The 17,018-nt window shown below is 36.9% G+C and overlaps 1 long non-coding RNA gene across 2 annotated transcripts in view; it reads right to left on the bottom strand.

Moving 5' to 3' along the window:
• LOC306642305 overlaps positions 1 to 15,184 on the bottom strand; it is an 82,911-nt gene extending 67,727 nt beyond the window's left edge. Inside the window, exons 1-3 of one of the 2 annotated variants that reach the window (XR_013758480.1) lie at positions 14,890 to 15,184; positions 12,091 to 12,260; positions 10,149 to 10,221 (exon numbers count right to left, since the gene is read on the bottom strand). This is a non-coding gene — a long non-coding RNA (uncharacterized lncRNA). Of the gene's footprint in view, positions 1 to 9,963; positions 10,222 to 12,090; positions 12,261 to 14,889 lie in introns of those variants that run through there. The other variant, XR_013758481.1, reaches the window with a different exon arrangement.
• Positions 15,185 to 17,018: the final 1,834 nt, after the last annotated feature.

Raw genomic sequence — 17,018 nt, 5'->3', positions numbered from 1 at the left:
GCATGCACCCACATAAAGTCCCCTCTAGACAGTGTCCCCTGGGTTTGATTTTAAGTATAATTTCATAAATATTTTGAATAATTTTATTTTGAAATGAACATGTTTACTTTTGTGTTTAAGGGATCTATAATAAGGCCTGGATCGATTATTCAATGTTTCTCATGCCCTTCATCTTTCCTTTGTCTCACAACATTCAAATATTGCTTTGCCATAGGAATTCATTACTGGAATATGCAGTACCAAAAAAGGGGGACCCTACAGTCCTGTCCTGTGATCATTTAAATTTTACAGTTTGGGACTTTGTCCAGCCTGGCTCTGTGTGTGTGTGTGTGTGTGTGTGTGTGTGTGTGTGTGTGTGTATGCATGTGTGCATGCATGTGTGCACATGTTATTTTTTTGTCTCTTGTTTTGTTTTTGAAGTCTGTAAAATAAAACTACATATTCCAGTATTTGATGGTTTGATGCAGGGAAGCAATAAGTCATTCTAACTTTTCTTAAATTCTTGAAGTATATCTGATATTTCTAAATCCAAATTTTTATAAAGAGCAGGAAGGCAGTTGCTAAGTCACTTTAAGCAAGTTTTAAAAAGCATTTCCATTAGAATTTATATATCTTGCCACATCTCTAATAAATTTCAAAAGGAATTTGATTTGTAAAACTGCTCTGTTTCATTTTGGGGTATATTTGTATAATGTGAAGTAGGACTACATCTTTCATAACAATATTCACATTTGCTTTTATTTTACCTTGGGCAATGTTTGCAACTTTGAGTGATCTTCCTCAGCTTTTTGATGAAGGCAGAAGGGAGGAAGAGGAGAGAAAAAATTTAAGACCTACAGAATTTTGCTCTTAGATATATTTGGTATTTTTGTTCCCAAATGCACTAGATGCCAAATTCCTTTCAAAAAATGTGTTAATAATTTGGTATTTTTTCTCAAGCTAAAAGAAGCAGAAGTGATTATAAACATTTGGATAGAGACTTTTAGACATCTTCAAGAATGTTTCCATACCTCATGCCTCAGCAATATGGTGCATGATCGTAATGACTCTAAAAGAGTCATTAACCTGACTACAAAGAGATCAAGAGAGCTTTTGGATTCCCTAGCTTTAGTCAAAGGAGGTAATATGATATGCATACTAAAGATAATACGACTAAGGAACCATGCACAGAAGTAGATTGTACAACATTCCCAAATAACTTTCTTCCAGCTCTGACTTGGTTGATATGAATAAAGAGGGTGTTCATGTCAACAAACTATTTATTTAAGTAGAAATTAATAGAAATGTATATCTTCAGACAGAATGAGGTCATCTAATTTAACTCTCTTGGTTTGCAAGATTGAAAAGTGAGTCAAAAAGTGCACAGAATAAAGAATAAAACCAAGGTCTCTTGATTTCCATTGGCTGCTTTTCTCTTTATGAAAAAAATTGAAATGGTATTTATTTATACAGGATTAAATACTATAACATGCATAAAAGCAGGTGGGTTTGGTGTTGAGTTCCACATCTCTTAATAAAACTATTACTCTGATTTCTTTAGAATATATGGTCTATTTCATCCATAATCCACCCATTTTTTCTTTGTTGTGATTTTATGACTGAATCCTATCTTTCAAACAAGATTGTAAGACTTCTAGATTTAGCACAAGGTATAAAATCAACTTGACACACTACTTTGTGCATGAAAGATGTTTAAAATTGGGTTTATTGACTGTGCTAATAAAAAGTCATTACATATTATATTGAATTTACAATAAGTCATTCAATTCTCAAAATATTTGGATTCAGAATCTCATAAAACATAAAATTATTTTAGGGAATTGAAAGAAAATGGAAAATAGTTTTGTGTTTGAAATCATTTTCCTATGTATTTTAAAGATTTTTTTAAAAATTAATATTTAATATTTACCTTCAAAATAGAAAACAATGAGTTGCATGAGAAAATAAATGGCACTAAGTAAAAAGTAAGAAACCTCAGAGAATACTCTTTGGGAATAACCATTTTCCAAATAACAATTTACCCCTTATCAGCAACATTGAAGAAACTCATTTTAATTAAAATATTTAAAAGTATATCATACATTACTTGGTCTTCTCACATAGAGTGTTTTTAACAATCTGGCATCATCACTACAAGGCCCACATGAGTTCATTTTTAATGTTGTTTCTTTTTTTTATAATTATGTCTGTTCCCTTGAACTAAGATGTCATTTATCACTTGTGGCTCTCAGTGTAACTAACGTTAGATATATATTTCTCTCTAATGTCTTGATTCTACGATGCAGTTCATGGGTGAGGTTTGTTAGAATCGGGGGGAAGGTATGTACAAATAGGTTCTGAAGCCTGAAGGCTTTCTTTTAAGTAGCAAATGAATTTTTAATTCCTGGACTCTGTGGGTTGGCTGCTTGGCAACCAGTATTAAACAAATTCATCATTCTTCTCTATGTTGCAGATAAAAAAGGTTATGAATTATCAACTTCAGGGATAGTTGAACTATAAATCTATTGATCCCAAGTGTTTTAACTTATGCAAATTCTACCCACCTGATAAATATTTGTTTGTCATGTATTAGAGAAGTCCTTCTATGTGATGGATTGGGATGTTGCTGCACTAGTTAACTTTACTAATATTAATTCCTACTTCTTACCAAGTGTGATTACATTCCATGGGTCTTGACCAATAGCAGGAAATGGTAGCAACACATCAGACAAGTAGGTATCATCCTTACGAAATGGCCCCATCAGTGCTGTCCAGCGGCTGATGACACTCTCCTTTACCCCTCCCAAACTCTCCAGTTTCCTTCACTTATAAGCCTCACCTCCTTGCTTTGCTGCAAGTTGTTGGAATTGTTGATCTGCTTATGCATTTCCTCTACTCCTCTGTATTATGATTGGTTAGTAAAGAGCTAATGGAATTTGCTGCATTTTCCAGAGGACTCATAAATTCTTCATGGTCAGTATACAACACATGATAGAAGGTAAAGTTTGGAACACACTATTTTTACACCTAAGTATCAGTTCTTCCAATTTCATTTATGGAGAGATTTTTCTTTCTTCACTGAATCGACTTCACATATTGTCAAAAGTCTGTTCTCTCTAGATTTGTGGGTCTGTTTCTTGGCTTTCTACTCTGTTCTGTGATATTGTAACTTGTCAAGATATCAGAAATTGTGGTAGTCCACTTTTTTTTTAAATGAATATAATACTACCACTCAAGCTCAAAACAGTTCTTCTCTAACACAGTTAATTCCAATAAACATGTTTTGAAGCACTGCCTTTAATTATTGGCCTCAGGGTCTGGATTTTTAAAAGTTATTTATATAATAAGTGCTTAATATTCCTGACATTGAGGGCTTGTCTTAAAACGCCTAATTTTCAACTCCTCTCTAGATACAAGTAGGGAACCAGAATAATAATTTCCAAATAACACTTTTGTCTACGGAAAGTATTTGGGGAACTTTAGTTGCATATTCTCTTCATTCCTTCATAGTTCACTAGGAGGTAAATATGGACATTCCAATGGAGTCGATAAGCTGGAAAGAAGCTTAGAATAACATTGTTAAACATGTAACAGACCATGACTAAATGTCAGGATCTCAAAATAATTTTTAAAGATGTGTTCAGTATAGAAAGTCATTCTCAATGATGCTCCGAAGACCACAGTTTATAAGGCATATCCAGTTAGATTCAACACACATTTTTATAAATAGTATTATGTGCAGATTTTAAAACTTATTGTATATCTGTTAACTCAATTACATGAGAACAGACATTTAGTACTTACCCTCAGATCTGGTTAATTCAGCATTTATTAAATATGAAGAAAATCTAGAAAAATTACATCTAGCTCTAAATATAAATCCAAAATGCATATAACATGTGGTATACCCCAAAACACATAGCTTTCTCTTATCCTCAAATGCCAGCTCAAGTCTTTTATTTTTATTAAAGTATTAAAACTTTTAGATATCTTGGAGAAAACATTGCATTTGAAATGGAACACATAAAAATAAGCATACAATATCAGGCCACCCAACATTAGAGACATAAGATATTTTGGAAAGGTACATTTTAGAAATGAATGCACTGTGGACTTGGGTTATTAATCACCTTGATAAGGATGATAATACACTATAGTTAATAGATGGCTGGGACTGTTAACCACGCCTCCACACCAATGCTATTTCCATACTAAATAAAGGCAATGGTTTAATTGTTAATTATCAGTGTGTCCAATGACACTGCATAACACTTGGGATTACAAAGATTGGCAAAAACCCTCAAGAAGGTTGACAGGAAAGAAAAGGCAACGTACTCATAAGTATAGAAATAGACATGATGCAAGGCACACGTTTGCAAAAGTGTTACAAATCCAAGTGAGTTCAAATAACAAGGGAGAGGCGAAGGAAGAGGAAGGGGGAAACAGAAAGATGAAGGGAAAAGAAAAAACAAGATAGATTTTGGCAGACACAACCAATGGAAGACTCTTCAGTGGAAGACTCTTGGGAAGGTCTTGAGAAAATCCTTGAAAATGAAAATTTTAAAACTGAGAGTACAGAAGAAAAAGTAACGAGAGAAGCGTTTCTGCCAGGAAATGAATCGTGTGCAAAGATGAAGAGTCCACACTGCCTGCACCTGAGACCTTCAGTCCCCTGCTCTGCTGCACTTGGAGGACCACTCTGTTCCCATCTAACCACTGCAGTTGTTGGATGCTACCAGCACGTCACCAATTGCACCTTGAGCGAGCCCTCATCCTTGCATGCCCTTCCTCCATTGCAATTCATTTGTGTCCAAGGGAGAAAAACAGAAACTTTCATTTTATTTTATTATATTATATTATCTGCATTCTTAAGCAGGGTGTACCATTCTCAACATTTTCTTTTTCTATTTTCCCTTAAATAAAGGTAGGAAAAGCTTTTAGTAAAAGTAATCCACATCCCAACTCTCATAACATTAAGATTATGGCCTGGCTACTTTCCAACTTCACCATGATAGAAAAAAAAGCGCCCTCCAATTTAATAACTAAATTAATTTTTCCTCCCTCAACAGCATGTGCAATTATTAAAGTCAGAAAGATCTTGGCAGCCTCTTGCACTGGTAAATAAAACATTGCATTCTCATCATATGATTAATTAATGTTCCTGATTCAAGGAGATATGAAATCGCTTTACATTCCTTGTGTTATTGAATAACCTAACGTGCATTACTGCTCAGGAACTTTTTATATTCATGCAGTTAAATTGTAAGAAATAAGCCACAAAAAACCTAACTTTATTCTGCAGCCCTGTGTGAGTTACAGAAAACAAATCTCAAGGAAGTTCATGACAGAGGAGAGGAAGAAAAGGAGAAAAAAAGGAAAGAAAGGGGGAAGGAAAATTTGAGCTGATCCATTGTGCCAGGAAATTCTGTTTGACTTCTTTGTTGCCCATGGTTTCCAAATCTATTTAGTAATCTTATACCCAAGTCAGGAAAGATTTAAAAAACTACAGTACCAAATTGTCAAGAAACTTACATACGTGATCCTGAGATGGTACTATTTTGGGGTTCCTGTTACAACAGGAAATGGTTTTCTTTGGATTTCAAGCACATAAATAGTTCTCCAGGTCCAAGTGAATATAAGCGTGATGCCTTTAGGGGATTGCAATGGAACCATTGTGGAATATGGGTGTATTCATCTCTTGCTTATGGAATATGCTGTACTCAATGAGAAATATTCACCTCTTGCTTATGGAATATGCTGTACCCTCTAGCAAGTAATTGCAAAAATTGGAACAAATTTTTTAAAAGATAAATTTATGCCACACTTTCTACAATGTTTTCTTTTTTAAAGTTCTATATTGCGTTATTATAGTTACAGAATCCCTCCCAAAAGAAGCAAATGACGTTTTCACTATTAACCAACAGGACAAGCCACTCAGACACAGAACTATCACATATTCTGAGCTACTTCTTCTCCACCTCATTAGAGTTGGGATTTACCCCTGCAGAGTGTAAGGGCATCCGTGTGTTCAAGAATAGGGCTGCTTGCCTCAGGTAAAAACTCATCCGACCCAGGAAACCCTCCCATCATCTCCAATGATTAACTCCCTACCAAAGATTAGTAGAGAAAGAAAATCAGGGAGAATGACAGAAACTGAAAAAAGAAAAAAAAAAAGGCCAGAAATAGACAAGCACCAGTAGCCAACACATGTAATTTTAAAGGGAAAAAAAATGCAGTTTTCTATTTTTAAACCACTTTCTTGTCTGTCTTCAATACAATATGTATCATAGAATCACTTTAATTTTGCTTTTTTTTTTTTTAACCAAATAAAGATGCTCTCAAAGAGAAGAAAAGACCCATATGTAAGTAATAGGTAAGAAATAGACATTGACACTCCTGAATAATTCAGGAATCTACTGAAAAGATTTTGAGACTTGCACATCCACCAAACCCCAAGATTTAGGCCTTTATGTTGCTTTCTAGCTAAAGTCCTGGAGTACTGATGAGGATTATTGAATTGAGCTTAAGTAATTGGAAAAGGTCACGAAAGGGAAAAAAATGACTGTATAAAACAATGACAGCCCCCATCCCCCACCGCACTCAGTTAAGTGCTTCCTCAAGAAAGCCCAGACTCTTGAAAGTACACGGGCTCTGTGAAACACAATGTTTCTTAAATATACTTTGCTTTTTATATCTATTTCCTTCTTATTCTCACATGTTTTGTTTGCCTTTCCCCTTAAACATGGAACTTATATTTCTGCTCATTTTGGAATAGTTAATGTATTTTTTATCACTCAGTGAATTTTAATTAAATATAAAAATAAAATATAATCTGGAAATTTATATTCATTTTTGTCTATTTTTTAAATTTACATGGCCTTTCAAAAGTCAATTAAATGGAAAATTCTGACAACATTGTCTAGTGCTGGATCAGGAAATACAAAACTATTTTAAATTCAAACAGATTTGCTGTGTGACATGAGCTGAAATTTAACTATTCTTGACTTTATTAAAGAAAGTAGTTCTGATTTCACAGGAAAACCAAGAAGGCCTACACAATGATGGAAGAGACATTTTTCCTGGAGAAGTAACGTGTATTCAAAACTCATGTTTGCTAAAAATATAGACAATATTATATTTAGGCTTTTCTCCCATTATCATCAAAAAGGTGTTTAAATTAAGATTGTAGCTTTCAAATGAGACCCCAGATACAGAAAATAAGCAAATCTGAATTCAAATTTGTGATACCATTAGTTATTCTTCTCCTGTAGAAAATGTGTAATGTTAGTGTCGTGCATCAAATCAAAATATATGTTTTTTGTGGTTCTGAGAAATCGAGCCTCATTAATAGCATAAGTCATATTCATATTATGAAAACTTTGATTCAAATATAGTTTCCAGCCAACCAAAAAGAGTGCAGTGTTCGCTAAGAAAATAAGTTTAAAAAGCAAAATAAAAAGCCACTGGGAAGATTCCTGTTCCCTTTAGTATGCAGAAGGCACATCCTAGAAGTAGCTTCACCTGCCAGTTGTGATTAATTTGCTATTTCTTACAACGTCTCACTTTGATTATTAATGATAATGATTTGATTTATGAGTTCTGTTCACTGAATATTCTCAATTTCAAAAGATATACTCTTTGGGGGAAGAGGGAAAGAGAGAGAGGGATGGGGGAGCTGGTGCGGAGATAGCGACTCAGGTAAAGGAATGGGGCATCATTTACCTCTAGACACTGGTTCAAATCTATCTCCCCACGATTTCCTCAGGTGCACAAGGAAATCTAAAGGCCAGGGAAGAGATATTGCATATAATGAATGAGAGAGGGATATCATGATCCCACCTCTGTTCCGAGGTTTTATCTGTTTGTGTTATGGGAATGAACAACATTGAGGACAAGGGCTTCTGGATTGAAGGCTTTTCTCCACACAGAATGATAACACATAAACCCTGAGACTTGAATTGCATATTAGCATATTGTCATTCATGCATATATTAAGAAGCTGAGATTTTTAAGGCTGTATGAAAAGATGCTAGTTCTCAGAATAGAATTATAGGGAATTAAGGCAATTAGAACTCTGAGGGGCAATACACAGTGTTGTTAGAGTATCGTACTCTCTACCAGCTGACCTCCTCGTTGATCATAGAAAAGAAAATTCAGTGGAAATTAATTTGGTACTTTTCATAATTGCAAAAATAACTCAGGAATAATTGATTTTTAAAGGTTGAAAATTACAAAGGCTCTCATCTTCCTTGAAAAATATCTTCTAGGAAAATAAGTGGAAGGAAGAGAAATAATGTAATCATCTTTGCCCAGATCTTACTCTCCCCCGGACTCTAAGGAACTCTCAGTGAACTATATTCATGGGGGCTTTATGAGCCTCTGGCCCCACTGAGTTTCTTAGTACAAGTATTATTAGTAACTAATCTTATTATTAGGAGTTTTCCAGGGGCTAGACAGCTTAGATGTATACTCTTATTTAGTGCTCACCACAAACCAATGAGATAATTGCCACTGTTCCCTTTCACAGATGAGAACATTAGGTTTCAGAGAAGTGAAGTGACTGCCCCAGATCACACAGTGAATAAGGGATTCACTCTCCTGGACCCTGTCTCTTTATCCTTTTGGTTGGACCTGTTAGGAACTCCACACTTTAAGACCATCCTTTGTCATCATGAATTCTAACCCCATGCAGAGCAACTGCTAGCTCATAGTTTAAACTGAGTTCACTGAGGCTCCCGGATCCTAGAAAAGGATCCCTCTGAGTCTGGAGCTTTGTAGAAACCTCCTCTCATATACCAGTCGGGAAGTTCTGCTCCTAACGTGCTGCGTGGCCAAACAGGAACCGAGTTTATGACTGCCAGAAGGTTAGTCCTCACCTGCGCAGCTCTTTGGAAATTCAGACTGAGGCCACTTTTTCAGAGACTCTGATTTATTCGGCTTAGGTTTGGTTCCCCAAATCTGCAATTTCAGCAAGTATCCCCCAAATCTGGACTCTTTTGGAATTGAAACAAAGCCCCTGGCAGGCTCTGCAAGGGCATCCCACTGACCTCTGCTTGCAGTGTCCCTTACACTTCTTTGAAGAAGGACTGCAACAGATACCAGTGAGCTGAGTTCCATTGTTCCCGTCTCTAAAAGTGCTGCCCCACCCATTCTCCCGGTTTCAACTGCCCAGGGGATGTTGATGATTTGCAAATTTATTTACTCCATTCCAGACTCCTATGGAACTGCCAGCAGGCAGGTTCACTTGAGTGTCAGACTGGAATCTCACAGACCATATTTCCAAAAATAGCCCCTGTTTTCCTAAAAGTCTTCTTCCTTCTCTACACCATCTTATGGCACCTTTATAAGTACCTTTTCCATCTGGAAATCCAAATATCTTCTTGACATCCTTTCCCCTTACCACCTACGACAAACCAGCCACATTTATACCAATGTTCACTTTTCAAGTAGTTCTCAATTCCATCTCGCGTTCTCCATTTGGACAAATAATGCTGCAACTTGGATCCTCACCCTCTCACCTGGACTCTGAGGATGGACTCTTATTGGGCTTTCTGTTTTCGTCATGGTCAGTCCCCAAACCATTCTCCTTAGTGGAACTGAGGGGGTCTAATGTACTTTGCTGTCTGCTTTCCCGGGGCTCCCAGACTCTTAACCCCAGCCCTTGACCTTGCATCCTTCCCTCAGCTGGCCCTACGACCACCACTTTGCACACCTTGCATAGTTACTAAACACTTGCACCTATTGCATTCCAGGCCCCCATTTCAGCCGTCTCCTGTCTGAATCGCTCTTCCAACCTCTAATCCTGCTGAGAGCTCCTGCTTACCTCTTACAGTGCCCTCAAGAGGACAAACTTCAAAATGGTGGAAGTACTATGGAGTCAAATTACCTAAAGTTCTCATTTTCCTAATCAGAAAAAAAGTTAATTTTCTAAGTTTTAAAATTGCAGAAAAGACATAAAATTTAAAATTGCACAATTACCTCAACTTGTTGTAGAAATTAAATATGGCATGGCTGAATTATAGCACCATGGCGTTCTCTCTGCATAGCTGTGAAACTTGGGCACCACATACACCTCTTGGTGCCTCCATTTCCAAGTCCATAAATGAAGTGGATTGAACTGGATTTACTCATCTCCAAACGCTTGTGGCGCACAGCCAAAGAACACTTACCGAAAATTTTGTGTTCAGATTTCCTCATTACAAAACAACTTCGTAGGCATCTTCTTTGTCCCTTATGATGACTCTGTTAAGTACATAAGAACATTTCCTACTTTACAAATGAGGGAACAGACTCGACATGTTTAGGTAACTGATTTTTGGTAACAGGGCAAATAAGTGTGACTTAGTTCATTTACAGACTTGCAGGATAATTCAATGTTTCTGGCTCCTATCTCTTCACTGCAGGGCTTTGCAATAGGCCCATTAGTCACAGTGGATAATTCATATGTTGAACCTAGTTCTCAAAAACTAGAGGAAACTAAATAAAATAATGTAATATTATATATGTCTGTGTGTTTGTGTGTATATGTTTAAAGCAGCTTAAACTAGAATAGATTTACTTTGGTCTCATATTAATGACAAGAGTGGATATTCAAAAGCAGATGTTCCTCCCTGGTCTTCTATGTTAATCAGATAGTTGGGGTTTTTTTTGTTTTTGTTTTTTTTTATATTTCTGCCATACCTACTTTATAAGAAATTATATTAGGGAGATATGGTGGAGGAAATGGAAAGATGTTGGTGAAACAGTACCATATCTCAGTTATGCAAAATGAGTAAGTTCTGAAGATGGGATGTACCCATGGGGACATACGACACTCCATTATATACTTAAATTTTGCTGAAGCACATTTGAGATGCTCTTGACACACACACACAAAGACAGAAGAGATGAGATGGTGCATATATTCATTAGTTTGATAGTGGCAATCATTTCATAATGTATGTGGATACCAAAATCTCACACTGTACACTGGAAATACATACAATTTTTATTTATCAATTATATCTCAATAAAGCTTGTGAGGGGAAAAACCAGATAAGAGAGAACATTTTGGTAGACTTCAGAAATACCCATTTGGAAGTCTTCTCTGAATTTATAACAAGGATGTAGGAGGTTACATTGAGTCACAGGCTATCCCTTTGGTTAAGTGATCCAAAAGAACTTAGGTGCATGTAGGGAGTCAAGACACTTGTACAGAGATTTGCCTACCCAGGCCACAGGGGTATGAACATCCACCAGGATATAACAATAATTTTAGCAGTCTGAGTGGATGACCCGTTTTCTCATTACACCTCTCTCTATCTGCTTTGAAAAACCACTTACTCCTTACCATAAATCAAAGTATTGCTCCTTAATTAGAGATCGCCTGCCAAACTCTGATGGTCAAATTCAAAAGGGTTATTTGGGGGCCCAAGTCCCAATCTCTGGATGGATAAGTTTGGGAAAAGTTCCCTGGTAGCTTTGACCATGAAGCAATTCCCTCTTTCTCTCTGGTAGTTCTCAAAGGGAGCTATAAATATTCAGGGACTCAGCAGCCTGAAATAAAGAGGAACTGGCCAGATCAGCCCAGGCTGTTTCCGTTCCTGCTAGAACAGGGTGCTGTGTGATACTTTAGCCCAGCTCTTACAGACACCCCTGTGAATCAAACCCAGCGTGGAGTATGCTCTGGGCATTCATCCATTGTGTTGCAATGTGGAGAATGCTCGGACAAGACTGCACCCACCCTGGGCAGCTTTCCTCAGTCATGGGGAACCATGTTGCCAGGACCCCTAGACTTCTATGGTCCCTCACTGCCTATCTGTGAATAAAATATGTGCTTCAGTATTAATTAGTGTGAGTGTCCTGCCTCACTGGACTTGGGCACATGGCTTGATTCTGATACATGGTATTGGAGGGATATTTAGAGTCCTCTCCTGCAACTCTTCACTCACTGTAGTGAACCTGCCTTACAATAAAGGCTGCTGGTCATCTGACCCTGCTGCACATCCAATCACTATGGTCACTTTGTTCTTATGGAGGTTGTGCCCACGATAAGCTCTGAGAGCTTCCAATATTGATCTCCAATTAGAATTATGTTCAGTAACATATCACAAACAAACAAATAAAAATTACCTGAAGCCTAGATTCCTTTGCTTCCTAGCAGGAAGAAATGGGGGAAGGAGGGTTCTTCAAATAGATTCTGTCCCTCTCAACTCCTTTCAGTGGACACCCAACACTTCAGCCCTCATGTCGTTGGCACAATGTAGTCATCTGTGGCAAAGAAGGCTGAGAAACTTCTGCTCCTGCCAGGACAATAATGGAGATCTGGTTACCAAGATCAATGAGTGGGTTTGTCTGTAGGGAACTGGCCAACTCTCATATTTCAGTACAGTCCTGACTCCTGCTAATTTATCTTCAGTTGATCATTCAGTTCCTCACATGATTCAGAGTAGAATACTGAAGATAACAACTTCCAAAACTCTATTGTGACCCCTTCGCAATTATCAAACCCAACAAAACTCAGTCAAGAAACCTCAACCTAGTTACCAGATTAACTGGTCATTCCTTTAACTATCATCTACAACAACAGATCACCATATAGGTAAAATGAGGGGGTTCCAACAGTTGACAATCCAGCAGGTTATCAGGCAAGATGGTTAAAATCAGGGAGACAACAGCAACTAGTGATCTTGTAAACTCTCAAATAAGACTGCTTTGTTTATGTGAAGCTCAAAGTAGATCATGGAGCAGAATTTCTAGCACAGGGAGGAGCACAAAACATTTTTCTCCCATGATGCTGGGGAGGGAACCCAGGGCTCATGCATATTAAGCAAGAACTCTACCACTGAGCTACACCCCAAAACACATTCTTGAATCTGATGGTAAAATAATACCTACAACAGTTCTAGACAAAATTGTGAATTAGGCTGATTTCGTCACCAGGATTCTTATGGTCTGTATGCTATCCTTTTTTTTTTTTTTTTGCCTCTTTCTTTGGTGACAAATTATACTACCTCTGACTGCCCAGGAGTCCCTGTGCTCTGCCAGGCTAGAATCACACCTCTGGCCTAAAATTTGTCATTTCCTCTTTTTAGTACCTAACCAACTTCACTTCTCCTATTTCAGGAAATTTTAGCACATTGTCAAAATACAGGAGGAATGGATGTGATCCCTTATGGTAAAAATTTCATGCAAGATCTTTTCCTTTTCTTCTGCAGATATATTTACATCTGGATGTAAAACAAGTTCTCTGAACCAACAGAGGTATATTTCAAGGTTTAACTTCAGTCACCTACAATATATGGGAAAATATTTTCAATGTGGAACCTGTCAACACCCGTTTTATTTCCTTATATAAATATAAATTTGAAATATAATTATTTGACTTTGCTTTCTTGATTGTCAAACTAATTATTTAGTTATTCTTTTCTTTAAAAATCCAAAAGCTTGATAGAAAAGGATGTCAAAAGAGGGAAGAGATAAGGACTCTGATTTTTGTGCAGTCTCTCTTTCTCTCTCTTTCCTTTTATTTTCTAGCCCTTACATATCCAGATATATGTCGAAATTTTGACAAACTCCCATATCACAACAATCAAAAAAAGATTGTGACTTTTATATTTTTTAAAATGCACTATTCATATTCAAGTTTCCATCACATGACTTTGATCATCCACAATTCTGAGAACACTGATCATCATGTAAGAGTTTAAACAGAGAATTTAACACAGTAGGAATATATGATTAGGTGGACACAGAGTATCTCTGGTTCACCACAGAGTGCCAAGAAAAGGTTACTCCCCAGTCCCCTCCTTGGATCAAGTCCCTTCCAGGTTTCACCACTAACATTAGCCATTCCAGCAGCCACTTAAAATTAGATGTAAGTATACTTATTGGAAGTATGATTTCAGAATACAGAGACATCGGTTTATTTCAAATATGCCAAGAATGAGGCTGATAGGACAACCTTCCTGCCTAAAATAAACCTCAGAGTGTGAAGTAAAACTCAAGAACTGCTTCAGCAGGCTCCTCCTCCTCATCTGACTGCCTGGCCTTCAGGGAGGTTAGTAGGACCAATGCACTGGGCAGGAGTCTTTCAGGGCTCAGAAAATACTAGTAATAAGTGACTGCCAGGGAATGTTGCTCACATTTTTGTTCGATTCATGATATGTCCTTATATCACTTCACAAAATGTGGGGGACTCAGCAACATGGGTGGGACAAAAACTAACTGATTTAATATAAAGTGCCTAGGGTATGAATATTCTATAACTGATCCAATCATAAATTCAGGACAAAAAAACCACAAAGCACAGATTTTTTTTTTTTTTTTCCCATCTGTTGAAGGAAAATCAAAGAGAATTTTTGAAGGGCAAGATCTCATTGCTGTACACTGGGAATTGAGCCTTCGTCACACTTAATGGGTGTTCTGTGCCAAGTTCCCGGGCCCCTGGGGGTGAAAATTTCCCCTAAAAAGACCTGGAAGGAATTCAAGGCTGCTAAAGACTTGAATAAAACTTGACTTAATGTGCATTGTACATTTTTATTACCTTGAGATGATATGTTATAATTACCTTCTTAAATCATGTGAGAAAAACTTAAACGCATTATTAACAAATGATAATAGTTCCAAACCAAACCAGTTTGGCACTGGTCTCTCCCGAGAAGAGAATAGAGTGGAGAGCAAACAGGCTAATAAAATGGCAAGCACGTTAGAATCAGGAATAAATGAAGTGCCTAATTCTCCCCCAAACTATAGACTACCAGAAGCACATGAATCTCTTCTGGAGCCACACAGAAGAAAGACAGAAATACATTTCAACTGCGCATGAAATTCTGAAGTATGATTTTTGGATGTTCCATAAGTAATTAGCCCCAATCTTATATATGTTTCCTAAAATAAGATGAATAGAGAAAAAAATCTGAGAATACTTACGTTAACTTCTTAGAAGAAATTAACAAGCTGAATCATTAGCACAGCTGAAATGAGCAGAATCCACCTTTCAGAGTGTTTGGAAATAAAAGAAATGAATGCCAGTTTGCATTCCTTCCCTTACCCGATCTGACTTCCACCAAACCTGAATATAAGAAATCTAAATCTACATCGGTCTAAGAAGGATCGGCCTTAATTAAGAATGTACACATTCAATTACACATTATGAAATGTTTCCAGAGAAGCAACTTTTTGAAAGCCACAGAATTGAAAGTAAAGCTTGTAGCCAGAGGCATGTGGCCACCGTCTGCATTGAACTGACACTCAGAGATGAGGGTTGTGGGCAGGGTGATTACAGCCTCCTCCCCTGGCGTTCTGCAGGCTGGAGCACATGCAGGAAGAGGCAGGTTTTCTCCAGGAGCCTCTGTGGGGAGTTCTGGAGAGGGCTGGCATCCAACTGGAGGTGAGGAGCAGTAGGTGGAAGCTGGCTCTCCCAGTGCTGAATTGAAGATCAAAACAGATTTTGTTTTGGCAAATGTCTTTTAAAAATAAAAACCTCAGAGTACTTAAAAAGTATCCCTCAGCAGTATCTGAAGGTCCATGGGCTGGTAGACATTTTGCAGCAGCTTGCAATATTAAATTCTGGCAGAAAGTGACTGACAGGGTTAGTAAGGCTATGTGGTTGCTCAGGAGCCTAAAGCAAAGCAGATGGTTTATATGAAGATGGAGGAGAAAGGAAAGGCCTCCCACCTTTCTGTCGTTGATTAAAATTACTTTGACTATATATACACAAGTCTAAACACTGTTGTGTGCATCAAAATATTAGAAATGTGAATCAATTACACATCATCTCCCAGATTTTCTAAATTTTGGTGTAATGAATGAGATAGGAACAATGATCATTGAATGATGACAACATATTCTATGTAAGAATGTGTTCTTTTTTTGTGATTTTATATTATAAATGTTAGGAATTTCCCAATATTTCACAGGGTAAAGAAGGTTGATAATCCAATTTTTAATCCTCTCAAACCCATATATGAGGAAATCGTGCTGATATTTCTGTACTATCTAGGAGATAACAAAAAAATATTTCCTAATTTCTTCTATATGCCTTAAAACTTATGGTCAATTCTGGATGGTCAGAACAGACCTCTAAAATAATCAAGTAAGATAACATCTCATGCATATCTATGCAGAGAAGTCAGGACTGTAATCTCTCAGAATCGGCAATAAAATATGCTATCACAATACATTCAAACTGTTGCTAGTTCAGTCTCCAGAAATCATCTGCACAATCTAGAAAGTCAATTAAAATGCAACCACATTTTGTGTTTAATTTACTAATAACCACGTTCCTGACGTAGACCTGAACCAATTCATCTAAAAGTTCAAAAGGGCTCATTAAGAACCTACCACCAGCCCAAAACTGTGATCATTCTGAATCTACATATTTTTGCTGACAAAGTACACAAATTTCACTTTTAGATGACATTACAGCAATGCCACAAACTGTTACAGTTTAAAAAATAAATTTTGTATATCATAATTAACAAATAAAATGTATAAATGTATGGTGTGTCATGTTTTCAAATATGAATGCATTGTGAAATGATTAACTCAAGCAAATTAACATATCCATCACTTTACCTATCATTTTGTGTGTGTGGGAAGAATATTTGAAATCTGCCCTCTTAGCAAATTTCAAATATATAATATGTTATAATTAACTATTGTCAGTATGCTCTACAAAAGAATCCAGAGTTTATTCTTCATAAATGAAACTTTGTATCCTTTGGAAAACTTCTCCCCATGCCCTTTCCCTACCCTGGGTAACAGCCTTCCTAGGCTCTGCTTTAAGAGTTCAACTTTTTAGATTCCACATATAAGTGAGACCATGCAGTGTTGCAAATTTTATGTAGCATTCATCCATGTTATGACATATGGCAATCTTAATTTTCTTGAACTTCAGTTTTACCAAAATTATTGTCAATGTCTTACAAAAAGTCATGAGGCAATTGGATACAGAAAAAGTGAAAGGAATTCTAGTTTGAGTTCTTCCTTAGACTAAGTATGTAAGAAAAACTCATGCCAGCATTCCTTAGATAAGGTAGTTAATTAAGCATCTATAG

This window comes from Sciurus vulgaris (assembly GCF_902686455.1).
Source record: "Sciurus vulgaris genome assembly, chromosome: 12".
Taxonomy (NCBI): Eukaryota; Metazoa; Chordata; class Mammalia; order Rodentia; family Sciuridae; genus Sciurus; species Sciurus vulgaris.
Note: the sequence above shows the minus strand (reverse complement) of the source record. Positions and strands in the feature narration are given on the sequence as shown.